Source organism: Phasianus colchicus, chromosome 4 (assembly GCF_987193195.1).
Source record: "Phasianus colchicus chromosome 4, bPhaCol1.hap1.1, whole genome shotgun sequence".
Taxonomy (NCBI): domain Eukaryota; kingdom Metazoa; phylum Chordata; class Aves; order Galliformes; family Phasianidae; genus Phasianus; species Phasianus colchicus.
In genome coordinates, this window is record NC_143439.1 from 14,917,287 (window position 1) to 14,932,538 (window position 15,252).

General features: G+C 35.0%; 1 long non-coding RNA gene across 2 annotated transcripts in view; it reads right to left on the minus strand.

Moving 5' to 3' along the window:
* Positions 1 to 1,361: 1,361 nt before the first annotated feature.
* LOC116226157 (uncharacterized) overlaps positions 1,362 to 15,252 on the minus strand; it is a 100,057-nt gene continuing 86,166 nt past the window's right edge. Inside the window, exons 13-16 of one of the 2 annotated variants that reach the window (XR_016465831.1) lie at positions 10,133 to 10,264; positions 8,731 to 8,937; positions 8,203 to 8,259; positions 1,362 to 7,658 (exon numbers count right to left, since the gene is read on the minus strand). This is a non-coding gene — a long non-coding RNA (uncharacterized LOC116226157). The remainder of the gene's footprint in view (positions 7,659 to 8,202; positions 8,260 to 8,730; positions 8,938 to 10,132; positions 10,265 to 15,252) is intronic. The other variant, XR_016465832.1, reaches the window with a different exon arrangement.

The window sequence follows — 15,252 nt, forward strand, 5'->3', positions numbered from 1 at the left end:
AAGCACATTTGCTCTTATGTCATCTTTTCAGATACAAGTCTACCTGAAATGAGTATGTATTCATATATATGTATGAATTTCCTCTGTGGTTAGTTCACTAGCTGTGATGCAAACGTGATGGTTTGGAACTACAGAGGCAACAGCAGAGCCACAAAGATCTCTTAGTGAGGATAAGGGAATGCTCAGTATGACAAACTCTTTCCCTTCTTTCCCCTCCATGCCTTTTCCTCCTACATCTGAATGGAGAAGGTCATCTCCTTTCCACAGCCTGAGCACACAACACATATTTATTATGTTCAAGACTTCAGAGTAGGGAGTACAAATCTGTCTCACCAGCTGACTCTCATGCTGAGAGGCACAGCTTTTTCTGACAACTCTGGAATCTAAAGGTGATTTATTTTTTTTCCTCATGTAATAACATTGGCAAAATGCCACCTGGCATCCAGAGCTATGGTATGGGATTTAGGTTCCAATTCTTGCACAGTGGGAGAGTTCCAATAAGTCTGGTAGGTTAGAGTCAAACAGAAACACTTGTAAGTCAATAGACTATCTGGTCATGACCTGAAGTAGGAAGGAATATATCTTATGCAGCTAGTCATTCTTCCTATCTCTGATCTCTACCTCCTGATCTTGGGGCTTCTAGACAAGTTCTCCAGAAAGAAATATGGATGTAGATTTGGGTCTGGCCTTCACACTGACCAAAACTTCCTAATAAATCAAAAACCATTACAACATCTGCACTGCAATCCCTCTGGTGCATACATCCAAGTTGGGTACAAAGGTATTAAAAAAAAGCTACAGCCTTCTTACATAACTCTTATTATCTAAACCATATCGTGTTCTGATACCTGTCAGTGACAAGAATCAGGTCATTTTTCTATAGCTTACTAAAATGTCTTAGAACTGAAAATAGATTATTTCTGTATGCATTTTCTTTCCACATGTACTGAAAGATTTCAAATGACATTTAAATAAACACATAAAAATAATCATCTCAATTGTCTTCGGTGTCTCTTGGAGATGTTTCATGACTTATCCTTAGTGCCAAAGAAATGCTATCTGGCCCATTATAAAAACCCAAAGGATACATCATCCTTTTCACAAGGAAAACTAGACAAGGTCACATATGGAGGGAACGAGGACTAAAAGGAGTGAAATATGTGGCTACAGCTGACTACTAGAAGAAACTACCAACTCTTACCTATGCTGTGACCTGGCAGCACTGGAATATGTTACTCATCTTGCTGCAAAAGATAAAATATAAATCATCTTAATAATGAATACAGTCAAAAGTTCACTGGAAATATGGAACTGTATAGTAAATTGCACTACTCTCAATGGCTCAAAATATCTTTCTCCAGCTTAGGCTTACATAATGCACAGCAAATTCACATTCACTTAGAAGTGAATGTGTGACTTGAATGTAGTCTGAATTCATTTCTGAGACAAATAATCCAATTGAGTATAATGGGTCTGTGAAACTGCCTATAGTAAAACATGTGAGTAAGTGATTGCATGATTGAGGCCTGAGACATTAAGAAACATACTGCTACTACTCAGTAATAGCACCATTAATGCACTCATGTATTGGTTTATTTTTACTTAGAACAGGAGAAAATGTATTGCCCTACTGAGACCACAAGAAATCAATACATTTTCAGCTTTTAATAACATGATCTAAAACACTTGCTATAGTCCGCAATGAAATCTGTTGTGGGTATATGATGCCATTCATTCTCTCCATAATATTATTTGCATTTTAAGAGACACAAGCAAAGACTTCAGCAAAGCAATAATTAAACTTACGCTACACTGCCTAAGATGAAAATGATGTGCACTTAAAAATTCTAAAAAGTAATCTAAGCATCTTTATTTTCATAACGAAGACAAATAGTCATCAAAATGTACACATAATACAATCACCAATTCACAACATCACCAAACTGTTTTAACTTGGTGTCATTGAATACTGTTATACTGTAAAAATGCAAAACATCACATACACAAAAATCTATGCTGAATCAAATACCATTTTTTGGAGCTTTTAACACCTTACTTTGAGAAGATCTGCCATTATATATTAAAAATTTTTACATGTTCTTTCTCCCAGAATGTAAAAAGTCTGCAAATGTGGCATAGCAAGACTTAAAATGCTGATTACATTAAGCTGTATGTCTCCTGATCAAAACAGAAAAGGTATTATCTTAGGAGACACTTTATGGAGGATCCAGCAAATGAAAGAGGCACCAATGACTCAGTAGGCAGATCCTTTAGAAGTATCATGTCACCCACAGGGAATGCAGAAACCCCTAATGTCAAAAAGCAGGGCTTAGTCAGTTCAATGATCATCACCATTGCTGGTCAGTAATACCAAATTCTTTTACAAGTCATTCACATTTAATCTTCTTCAAGAGTCTCATCATTGATTATTATTATAACAGCTGGGCTGGATCTCACAGAAACATCTTGGATGGATCCTTAGGAGTTCATATACAAAGCTATCTTTTGGGGTATTCTGTTTTAAAAGCCAAAAAATCAGTAGTTACCATGCTTGCCTGCTTAGAAAAGAAAATTCATTTGCAATGTATGTAATTCAAAATAAATCAAAACCAACCATAATTTGAACATAACATTACAACCTTCCGCTCCATTCTGCAAGCATTTATAGTTGGCAGTTTAATCTCATTCAAAACTTTTATTTTTCATTTCTACTATAAGAAAACACTTCTTTGCTTATGTCCAGTATGTTCGTTTTGCAGGCACATCAAATCACGTCTACAGATGTTTTACATGTAATACCTAATATTTACTGACCATTTCTAGGTTTCTTTCATTAGTATTTGAAGCGTCTGAAGGAGTTGTGTCTTAGTGCTTCTAAGTTTTTAGCATGCAGTTGCAATTTCCCTTTTGTCTTATAATTAATCCCTGGGCATATTCATTTTGGCCACTATATCCAGTTATGAAGGCTCCGGTGCTGTAAGCTTCACCAACCATAAGGAAGTCTGTGGGACTTCACATGGGCACAGATAATGTGCTATAAGATTATATTAAAAATATATTTACTTTTATGAAGCACTAAACAATGTTAGGAATGACATATTTCTTCCCAAACAAAATGGTAGCGCTCTGTCCAAACATATATGCTTTTATTCACACCTTCCCTCCAAATAAAAAACTACCCCACACCATCAGTTTGCAATTGAACGTTAATCAATCAGCTTAGGCAGGGATTTGCTCAGCATATTGGTTCCTGCAAATCCTAAAACCTTGATGCCCATGAGTTAGGGGGATTACAGTTTAACCACAGATGGTCAAGTAAAACGTAGACACTGAAATATTTACCAATACAAATCTTAACAGGGCTGGTGGACTTGAGAAAACCAAGGAAACATGGCCACCTGGTGTTTCTCATTTACTGATTATACACTGTTCTATAAAGATAGTTATTTTTTTTCCACCTGCTTTTGTAACTTGACAGTAACAGTAGTTCTCCAGTGTGGTACTGAATTAGGAGGCATTTTGTTTGTATTGTTAGAGACTTAATTGAAACAGTCAGAGAGAAAATGTTTTATTACAGAGAGAGAAAGGACTTTTTTTTTTTTAATAAGGCTCTAAGGGGACTCAGTTTTAATGATGCTTAACACAGTGTTTTAAACCACACGGTACATTTACACACTATTCCTTGTTAAATGTTGGTTATTTAACAGCAAGCTGGCACCAGATTGCCTGCTGTGGATAGTTAGGTCTGCCTTGTACAAGTTCTGACAGTCTCAACATTGATGAAAGACAGTGTCAATTTTAATTCTCACAGTATTTCACTTCTTGACATTTTCTTTGTCAAACTATTTATAACAGATGTTCTTAGCATGGCAGAGAGAGTAAACAAAAATATAATCAACTACTAAGCTATACGTCCTGACATCACTTGAAATAGTAGGTATGAGACCAGTATTCTAAAAAGGAGGTACAGCTGTTCTTTGTAGGTGCTTACCACTCAGCGATTTGTTATGAATAATAAAGTATGCACATGATAATAATCATAAAAACATACATATCAAGATTCAACTGAAAAGAGCAAGCTTAACATAGAACCTCAGAAAATAAGAAATATATTAGTTTGTTTATTTTTGTATGGATAAGAATAATCAACACTGATTAGATAAGATTTTGAAAAAACGATATCAAAGCATGAATTTTCAGCTAGGTTGTTTAGACACAGTCCAGTTATCTTTCAAAGCTGTTGATTAAATTTCTTTTTCAGTATTTTTTTTGTCTTCTCTCCTACTTGGGAAATGACAATATTTCTAGTTACTTATTGTAATGCAAAGGGAGGTTGATTATTGGAGACTTTTCCCTCCTTCAAAGGGCATAGGTAAACTTCTACAAATTTAACAGCTGTTTCTAAAACCATTGTAAAAGATGATGTAACTAAAGTAGCATACACAGTACACACTGAGTTCATGTGAAGAAAAGATAGATCTGTAGAAGGTGCAAAGTGAAATGAAATGAAATACAACTCCCCCAAAATGACAGCATTAAAACTGAGTTCTTCATAGGCTAGGGCAAACAAGCTTTAAAGCAAGCTGTTTTTAAACATCAAAACTAAGTCTTGATTCCAAAATATAATTTCTTGTCTAGCATGTGACAAATTTATGGAAGTGGCCAACTTTTGACATTAAGACAAGAAAATGTGAGAGTTCAAATAGCAATAGACAAGTTACTGGCTGAAAATCTGCACTAGAGATACTCACAAAAATAATATTGTTACTCATAGAAGCAATAAAGACAAAACACAAATAGGGCATTTTTAACCAGTCTCAAACAGGAAGTTAAACATAGAGTTTTGCTTTATTTCTTCTGATATTTCCCCATAACTTATTTCTAAAAGGCAGCTATTCCCTAAAGAAAAAGCAAATCAAATGTTGATAAGGTGACTCAATCAATCATGGGACATATTATCAGTAGTAAACAAGGTTTTCTAACCAGAGCGTTAACCTTCAGGAAGAAGGAGGAGGAAGTAACAAAATAATAAATCCCCCAAACACATCAGTTGATATGCAAATCTAATAACCAGTTACTTCATTGTTGGTGCTAACATTCCTTTAGTAGTCCCAAAAGGGGAATTTGCACTCTGCAGCAGAGCTTTCTAATGCAGTACATAAAAGGAAGGGTAATGTCCAAGAAGTCCTAGCAGTTGTCAAAGGTTTATATAATGAACTAAATACAATGTAGAGTAATGAAAGTAAACATCTCGTCTTTCATAACCAAGTCATAAAGTATACTTTTTGTAATGGTTTGGGGTGAATGGTAAAAATGAAATCAATGATACATTAAAACAAAGGGAAAAACCACACCACAGGAAAAATAATATCCAAACTTCTCACTTGAAATATTTCAAGTTTGGATCACTTGTAATTCTTAGTAGGGAAGAGAAAGTAATCTTGATCTAAAAGTTCACTAGGCCACGTAGTATGGTAATAAATAAACATGCTGTTTCCAGTGGCTTGGTACATTTTTTCAGTACAGGTTAAGTCCTCAGCCTTTGCTAAGTGTACAAGAGTGATGGCAAGGGATTTTGAACCAACTGTGAAAGATGATAAAGTATATTTGTTAGTTTACTTCGTCTGTACATCAAAGGTAACTGCTTGAGGAATGAGACATGCATTTGTCATGTCGTTAGGGATGCTTGTCAAAAAGGCATATAAACAGCAAGAACACTTGAAACATTCTCTGCTTGCACAGGAACCGTAATGTCAGTAGGTTCCCAACCAAAATCAACTTCCAAATTTAAGCCATAGGATTTGCACTCAACAAAATTAATTTTGTACAAAACAGGTTTGAGTACTTCACTGTTGGTACCCTAGTACTTAGCAAGGAAAGACTGTAAGTGTCTGGGACCATGAGTTTGTAGAAGTGTTCCCAAATGGAACATACATTCTTACTGAAAAGTACACTGAAAATCTGTCTCGAATTGCATTAAGCACCTTAAATGTGAACAAAAGCAAACAAACAAACAAACAAAAAAAGAAGTAGCAGAATTAGGATGAGAATAAAGTCTTAAGTTTCAACTTAAGTTTTGAAGTCAAACGTATCATTTTCCAGGCAACAACTCCATGAGCATGACATATCTTTTTCAAGTGTCACCTTAATCATACGTGCACACATAGATCAGAGATAAGAACATCCATGGTTCATTACTCCATTCTTTCAAATGCTTGCCTTTCCTCTGCTTCACATTGTTTAATAATTGGTACAGTTACACTTTTAATTATCGAGCAATGGATTCTCTGTAGCTTTTTTAGGGCTGCCATTCCATTCCACATTCTAATTAATTTTATTGTCATGGAAATTTTTTCTCTCTCTTTTTTTTTTTTTCTATTCATCTAATTTTTATACTTAGTTTTTCTGTAGTGAATTTAACCTTTTACTTTAATTACGTTGCTCTGAACCACATTTTAAATTTTTTCTGTATTCAAGCATATGAGACATTTATCATATCCCTTCAGTAACTTTTTCCCTGACTGCTGCATCTCCTTTCTTGGCTGTTGTCCCTCACTCCTCCAAAATCAAATAAATAATCTTCTGTTCAATTTTGCCTGCATGAGAAGGGTACAACCAGACCATTTATTCCTTTTCCATTAATTGTTCCCATCAATCTCCAGTCTCTTTAGTAGCTTTTTTTTCTGAATTATTTCCAGGAAGTTCACTTTTTCGTTGTGCCAGCTTCAACTCTGCTAGAACATATAAGCTAATGCGTGAGTGCTTACTCTTTAAAAAAATATATATGCCAATGTTAAGTACAACATATTACAAATGTAGAGCACAGTTTAGACAAAATTACACACTAGTACACATCCTTTGGATATCAACCAAGTGTCTTGGAATCAAGCTTTACCATAGAAAAGCTGGGAGTGAGTAAGTGGTAGTATATATCTACCTTAATCAATAGTAGCAATAGAAGAATAATGCTAATTTATATCATATGAATATCCAATCTGAACATTTCCAGCTTTTTACAATTATCATACATTTATATACTCGATTAATTTAACAAATACACTTTCAGTTACAACAAATACTATAGAGCCTACTATATTTGGATGCTTGAATTAGACAGTAAGTGCATGTCATGTTGATACAAAAACATCCTGCATTTACACGACACAGACAGAAATACTCCATTTTGAAGGGTTAAAAGAGTTTATACTGTTAGGTAAGGAAACAAGAAATAACTGTCTTTAGAATCACTATGATTAATCCACTGAACCTGGTACAAAGAAGACATTTATTGGCACTTTTGAAATCACAACCTTAAGTGTTTTGAGTTTGGATACACCAATGAAATATACCTTGGTGTTTGCCAGGTGAAATCCAGAGCCTAAAACAGCCTCTGCTCATCACAGACAGCCTTCATTTCTGCATGTCTGACCTTCTCATCCTGGAAAATTAATTCTGCTAGTCATAAACAACCTTTTTACCACACATATGCTCCACCTTAACCTTGTGGTGCCTCCAGGTAATTCTCCATGCTGATTTGTTCTAGTCTGACAACTGTGTGCTGGGATTTAAGTTAACCTTTTATACTTCCTTAACAGATGCTTCATAGACTCAAGTCAGGGATTTTGTTAATTGCTTCTCCAATGATGAGGACATCTCAGCTGCAAGGGATTAGGAAAGATTCAGGAAATTAACAACAGGTAAATTAGAAGTGGATCAGACACTTTCCAATTGCAAAAAAAATGTAAATGTTAAAATCTAGGTTTGATCCTCATGTTCATGCATGCTTTCAAAATAGGATTTGTCAATTTCAGATGCAAAGCAGCTCCTATTTGGTATTACTGACTTTGTCTAGTTTATATTCTGAAATATTAAAATTGCAGAAATGACCTGCCAAGTATTGATGTAAGCTTATTGACAAAACAGAATGCTTCACAGTAAGGGCATCATATCACAAGGCTCCGCACAGTGACTCTGTAATTACTGTTTCAGTCTCTGCATATCAGATCTCTAGCATACTGTGCTCAATTCACCAAAAATAAAAAGAATTAGCTTGTGTAAGTAGGAATAAATTATCTGAAACAAATAATCTTTGAGAACTCACAAAACCAGAATTATTCTAAAACAATGTTACACTTCTTTCTCTAAGGTTTAGAAATAATGGGTTGACTCAGGAATTTCATCAAAAATTCACAAAATCCTTACCCAGTAGCACATAGATCTCTAGCACATCTTCTAGAAGGGCAGTACAATCAAATAGCCCTAAAAAAAGAGCATAAGAGAAGTCTTCACACTAATACTCTGTGTAAAATGAGAACAGTTTCATATTTTGCAGAACATGCACGCAAACCAAGGAGAAGGTCAAAATATCTAGACAAAGCTTGGACAGGCAGGATGGCACAACCTCAGAAGGGAAAGAATAGCAAGAGTAGGAGAAATGATTAGCAGGCCCAACTATACTTGCATTTCTCAAGTCCATTAATTACTTCTGTATTCTCTCTCACTTTGCACTGACCTTATTTAAGAGTTTGCATATTAATTCCATTGGCAATATTTACATTTTGCTATTCCTTAGAAATGAAAAATTTTAAAAATGTTTTAAAACTTGAAAAAAAATTATCATCTGTAAAATGTAAACAAGTTTACACAATCTTTTGAGAGTGGACATTACACTGATCTCTTCTACTGGACATAACAGCTCTAACAACTGAGTTGCCAACAATCCATGCTTACCTGGTTTTGGTTATTTCTAGGCCATCCCTGTTCAAGGGCATCTCTCTCTCTTACATAGATCTGCCTCAGACCAAGATTAAAGCAAACAATCTAAGTTAATGGTGCAAAGGTTTCACTCAAGTTGCTTGCGTAGAAATCACTACTTGGAAAATGAACTCTGAAGACTCACTGAACAGTCAAGGAGTTGTGCTATGAGGATCCATTTCTCTGTATAAATAACAGGCAGGATATCAGGATATGGCCCATATCTGTGTATACATCATTAATCCACCATTTCAGTATCAGTAGCATTATTTATTGAATCATGCAAACTTTGTTTAGTTGGCCTATTTCAAAAAGGTTTTGTTTGGAATTCCTTCAGGTTTTTACACCTATTAATATTCATCTTCAAGAATTGTCTTTAAATACTAATAACTGTCCCACTTCATCCATAATTTATGAACAACTTCTTAACATGAAATCCATAGGTATCACTTGCTGCCCCTTGACTCCAAAACTTAAAGCCAGACGAAGCTGTAGTGAACAGCACAGGAATATAACAGTCATTTTGTGTAGCCTGAGAAAAATCTACAGTTTAGGTAAAGTTTAGGAAAAATTCATATTTGTTTCACATCTAAGACAACAAGCCATTACTGGTACCCAGTAGCTTCAAATCCATTTTGTTTATTTTATTTATATTTTAACAATGTTTGACAAGGTAAACCTCTTAAGAAATATTGTATCACTTGTGGGAAATGGTGCTGAATCATAAGAAAGCAAATATTCCAAGCCATTACAAACAATTCCCTGAAAGAGAGGTGTTTTTTTTTTTTAAATTACAGCTGTCAATCAAAAACATTATTTTGTTCATTGGTATTCAAAGACTACATTTCAAAGGGAAGAGTGATGTTAAAAAAAATAGAGCTTTTCTGAAATAAGGACACACAGGAGGATGGATAATCTGAAATATTTCAGAGATGAAGATGCAAGTCAACATCAGACAGAAGTTTTTAAAAGCTTTTCCTAGCACACTGTAAATTACAATTTAAGAGACATCATTTGTGTTGGTTCTTCCAGTCTAAACAGCAACTATATAACGCAGAAAACAATGTTAATCACAAGTTAACAGTAATTTTGAAAGACAAGGAAGAACATAAAGCATGAGCAAATGAGCCTTCTCAGTTCTAGTCAGAGTCAAGTGTAAGACTGCATATATGTCATCACATTTATAAAATATTAGCAAAAAAATTGTAAAAATACTTGTGCCTGGATGAACTGAAAAAACTCACTCCAGACTGGACTTTGCACCATTGCCATGTTCTCACAGTACTGAATACATCCTGCTTCAGTGCTATCAAGCACAGAGATTCCCAACCTGAACTGGAACATAATCAACCTAGCCAAAATTTTCCCACATGCAAACCTCAGTCTTCTCGTTTCAAAGTCTGCACGGGCAGAAGTGACAGCACCCACACTGCGAGGTAGATATATTCTCAGGGAAGGAGATCCTTCAAGTCTGACAGTGATGCTGGGAAACAATGCACTGTGTGATTCCCTGGCCAGAAGAGAGAGGAATGATCCATAAAGATGCATCTACCCTAAGTGACACTAGTAGACAATTCTCATTAATGGAAGCACAAGTGCAGAAACAAGTTTACAGACACAATACTGTTATATACCCACCTAATTTACCCTTTTAATGTTACCAACAGCTGTGTCCATGAAATTACTATTGTCTTAAGAAAAATACTACAGATAAAGAATAGATTTGTTCAATAACAATTGAAATGTTCATTTCAGCAAGTTCTATTACCTTTTTAATAGTAATTAAAAAAAAACACAGCATCAGGTAGTCATATTTTTCTACAATTCTGCCATTGTTATATCATATGAATTTAAGTCCTCTATAGGTTTGTATGGGCTTCACTTTCAGCAAGAGAACTTAAATTAGAAATCAATACATAAATTCAGATTTTATACAGGTTTAAAATAAGTGCAGTCAATGAAACAGGCAGGGAAAAAAAAATGGAATACAATATTAAAAGGGTAAAGTTTAAGCAAAACAGATATCTCATACCAGTACAGTGAAACTCCTGATCTTTTGATATTCCAGTGGCAGTAACTTGTTCAGCCTAGTGATTGTGTTTTTGCACATCCATACATGTATAAAAATAATATCCACATACAACCTGCTTCTCAGTGTAAAAACTCTAAGATAAGATATAAGATAAGAAATCTTGTTGCAGTGAGACCTGATAACTGTAACCAGCAAAGCACTGACCAAAAAGATATTTCATTCTGTAACCCCACTGCTATGAATTAGGTTTTTTTTTTGTAATATCTAAATAGTCATGGTGAAAAGATAGGTTTAAATTTTATGTGAAGGCTTTCATTTGTAAAAAAGAGTAGCTGAATGATGTAGCTACAGATTACTTATCAGCCTTCAATCCTCTTAGAAGATATTGTTTTTGTAGATCAGGTAACAATGAAGGTAGTTTCATCGCTATAATGGCCTATTTTCTCTGCTCTTGTATTTAAGCTATGAAATGTAAATCATCTTCTGTTACTCTGAAGTTTTCTCAGTGTCTCCCCAAAGGCAATGGATTGATGGCTTCTTGTTGAAAAGATTAAATGCAACATTTTTCAATCTCTCTCAAAACATTTTTTCTTCTACCTCAGAGATGTAGCAGTTCACCTGACTGAGCTGTCAGAAAGGCATACTTTGGCTTTCACTGAACCAGCACAGATTGTAACCTGGGAAGCTGTCTATACACACAGACAGAAAACCACCCAAATTACTCCAACAAAACTTACATGAAGTCAATTTGTATGATGAGCAGTGATATCATATCCTATGATATGATTAGGGTTGATCTGATGGCTTTCCTGAATATGAAGAGCCACGTGTAAGGAAGCAAAAATTCTGATGGGAGCTGGAGCAGTTCTTAGTACACAACGCAGAATGAATTCTTAGTACATGCAGAGGAATGAATGTCAGCGTGCCAGTATCTCTTCCAGCAACTTTCTTCTTTATTCAGTAGATTCTATACAGATTTTAGAGTGCATAGTAGGGTACAGACATATCCATTTTCCTCTTTTTTTCCTCTTTTTCCTCAGCATTTTCTTTTCTCATCCTTTTTATTTCTAATTCAAAATATAATTATTTTTCTTTTCCTATTATTTTTTGCTGTACATTTTCCACTTTTTTTTTTAAATTTATTTTATTTTATTTTAATGCTTAAAATCGAGGTGGAACAAAGACTTTCCTCTACAAATTTAGAATTAAACTTACTGCAGTCAGTACAAAGTGCTATCTCCAGAACTGCTTTGTTTCCACTCTGTTTCACAGTCTAGAATACACTTCTGCTTTGGTAAATTGATTTTTGTACAGCATGAGGAGATGCATTCTGTTTCCTACTACAGATTTAAAGAAATACTACACATCACCTTTCACATTAAGTAAAAATCAATTTTCTACCTGGATGTAATGAAAATATTTCTCACTCCTGTTGTGAAGTCATATATCTCATCAGGCTTAAATTCAAAAATTGGTTCATTTCACTAACATCAAATATAAAAGGTAATCTGTTTAAATATAATATTTTAGGTGTTACACAGTTCTTCCTTTTCAAAGGTTATGTGTAGTTTTATCTACTGTATTTAATATCAAGCTTTCTCCTCCCTCCCTCCTGCTTTACGTAAGCTTGGCAGTTATCAAGAGACTTTAGTCTCGGTAAAAGTCCACAACATATTTCATCTAAAAAATGCAAAGCAGTCATCTCTCCCTTTCTCCTCGTGATAAAGGACATTCTAGAAAATGAGCTGCATTAAAAGCTCGGATCTGAATCAGAACACAACGGAAAGCCAGCTGTAAAGATCTGCCTGTAGACTGCTGCAGAAATATCTTATTTGCAAAGCATGCTACGTGGTGAGGCAGATAAACGATAACACCGTGAACTAGCAACAGGCAGAAGGCTTTATTCTGCATATATCTGGGTTTGACTTGCAATTTGTTATCAAATACATGGTGTTGAACATATATTCATAAACATTCAGTTCAAGCACTTCTGCGCATGCAGCATTTTAACACAGGAAAAGCAGTAGTAAGCTATTACCTCGCATAGCTGTACAAAAACAAATCTCTTAACATTTGAGCGATTCGAGTGGAATAAAATGTTAGTGAAAGAAATGGCTGGCAAAAATAAAAATAAAAAATAAATAAAAATAAAGCTCACTTCTGGCAAACGATGCATTTCCAGTCAGATGAGAAAAATTTTTCCCTGCCACTCTATCAATCAGCATGTAGTTTATTTTAAGCTGGTGATAATATAGCTTTGGAGATTAGAAAGCTAGTGAGCTACAAAGATCAAATTAATTTTACTTAAGCGAAAAAAAAAAAAAAAAAAAAGAAAACAACAAAAACTTCCAACAAGAAAGCACAAAACTTAACCCTCTCTGTCAAGTTGAGAATGCAAAAACTCCTCAGAAATATTATCTAATGTGAATTTTGTCAATATTCTGAAGAGGAAATACATGAGCCAGACAACAAGCATGAATACCACATGTCTGAGATGGAGAAATTGATTATCAGTATTTCTTTTTTTAATTGATTAATTAAAAGAGCTGTGTGAACACAGAATGAGGAACAGAAAGATTACTGTTTAGAGAGCCAGTATTTTTTCACATTTTGGTCTGTAAGATTAACTGCTGCAGTGCACGTTTAGCACTTTAATAACAGTGGCTCCACTTCTTGGTAAGGGGGGCACCCACAGCTGCAGCAGAAGGTGTGAGCCCAGCCTCATTGAGAAAATAAAAGCCATTTTGATTTACATTCCTAAATTTGAGTCTCATGTCCGATATCTGTTTGACAAATTTGATCCTCATTCACCTCCCAGAAAAAAGCAATGCTTTAGAACCAGTTAATTACATCCTCTGCAGTCTGTAAAGGACAGTTTTTGCTGGTGATTCAGGAGCTGGCAAACATCAAGGCATCCAAACTTGATGATAACATGAAGTCCAGAAGAGGAAAGGAAAAGCTGGAGTCCTACCTCCTCTTCCTCTTCTTCTTGAGTGGACTTGTCATACTCTTCCTATGGAGATGTGACTGAAGCTACCTGTCCCTGTGACCCTGCCTCCATCTGATGTCTGGCAGCTCCCCAGGGCACACACACAAGAGGATATTAGACTGCAGAGACCAGTCCCAACCCCATCATCCTTTGTCTGTGGGTGAAACTGTCACTTGGCCTAGTAAGCTCTAACAGGCAAACCAGCCCAGCATGATGCTGTGACACGTGCTACTCCTGTCTTCTATACTAAAATTTAATTGGAAGTTAAAATACACTACTACACTTTTGATCAGCTATATCTTCATCAGTAATGCTATAAGAAGCAATCCTACTCGATTCCCCAAGAGAGGATCATAGCTAAAATGAGACAAAGATTATTCTAAATGGTGGCACAAACCTCAAAAGAAAACATGCCTTTCAAATAAGTGCAGCAGCTTTTAATTTCTGGATTGTTCAGTCAAGCATACACATTCTTGTCTGATGAAGAAGAATATAATTACCTAAGGGCATGTCAAAAATAACTGTTGCTTTTCCCTTCCTGTCCTTTCTTGAAAGAGGAGAGATTGGTGAGCCAATCAAGAAATTAAAACTGACATTTCACAAACTGATAGTCATGTTACTATTTATTTTTTCTTTGCCTATTTAGACTGAGTGCAGCTATCAGACATATACATAAAGAATGTGACACAGCCTTCAGCAATCTGAAGTAATCCTTAAGAAAATTAATTCCTTAAAAAAAAAAAAAACAACAAACGCTCAGGAGGTCACTATGCTGGCCTACCTCACTTGTAGTAAACTGAATGTTTTCAGTTCATTTTAACCACTTAACTTTCATTTTAGGAAATCTCATGTTCACTAGCTAAGACAGAAATACCACGTTCAACATTTTGAAATATCAGACTGGTTAAGGAAATAAAGAAGGCATTTTGTTTTGCTTTTTTTTTTTTTTTATCTTACTTAATGTGCACCCATTATCAGCAAAATTACTTTGCACTCCTTCCTCACTGCAGAAAAGGATGTTCAGACAACTTTTTAACACGAAATGCTAGCAAAAGATTAGTATTTCTTTTATTGATCCAAGATGGCATACCACAATAAAATAGTTTTGGGGGTCTTAAATATTCTCCCCAAACTCAACATTACATTCTCTTGTTTTACTCGTACAGACACTTTGTTTTACAGATAGGGACCTAGATTCAGTGGTCAGTTCCATTAGCTTTGACCACTCTATGCTTTAGATTTAAATAAATTACTTCATATACTTGGTTATAAATTAATTTTGTTGAATTTCTAGAACAGTTCGTGTAGAGAGCAAATCTGTAAGCAAAAGAATCTTGTCCTACAAATCCCTGAAATATGAGAAAGAATCTGTTTGTACAACTAAATTTTAATCCTTGACACTAAGCCGTGTCTGCACATATTTAATACTTACATTATAAAGACTATCTATAAAGACAACAAGGATCTGAGGTAAATA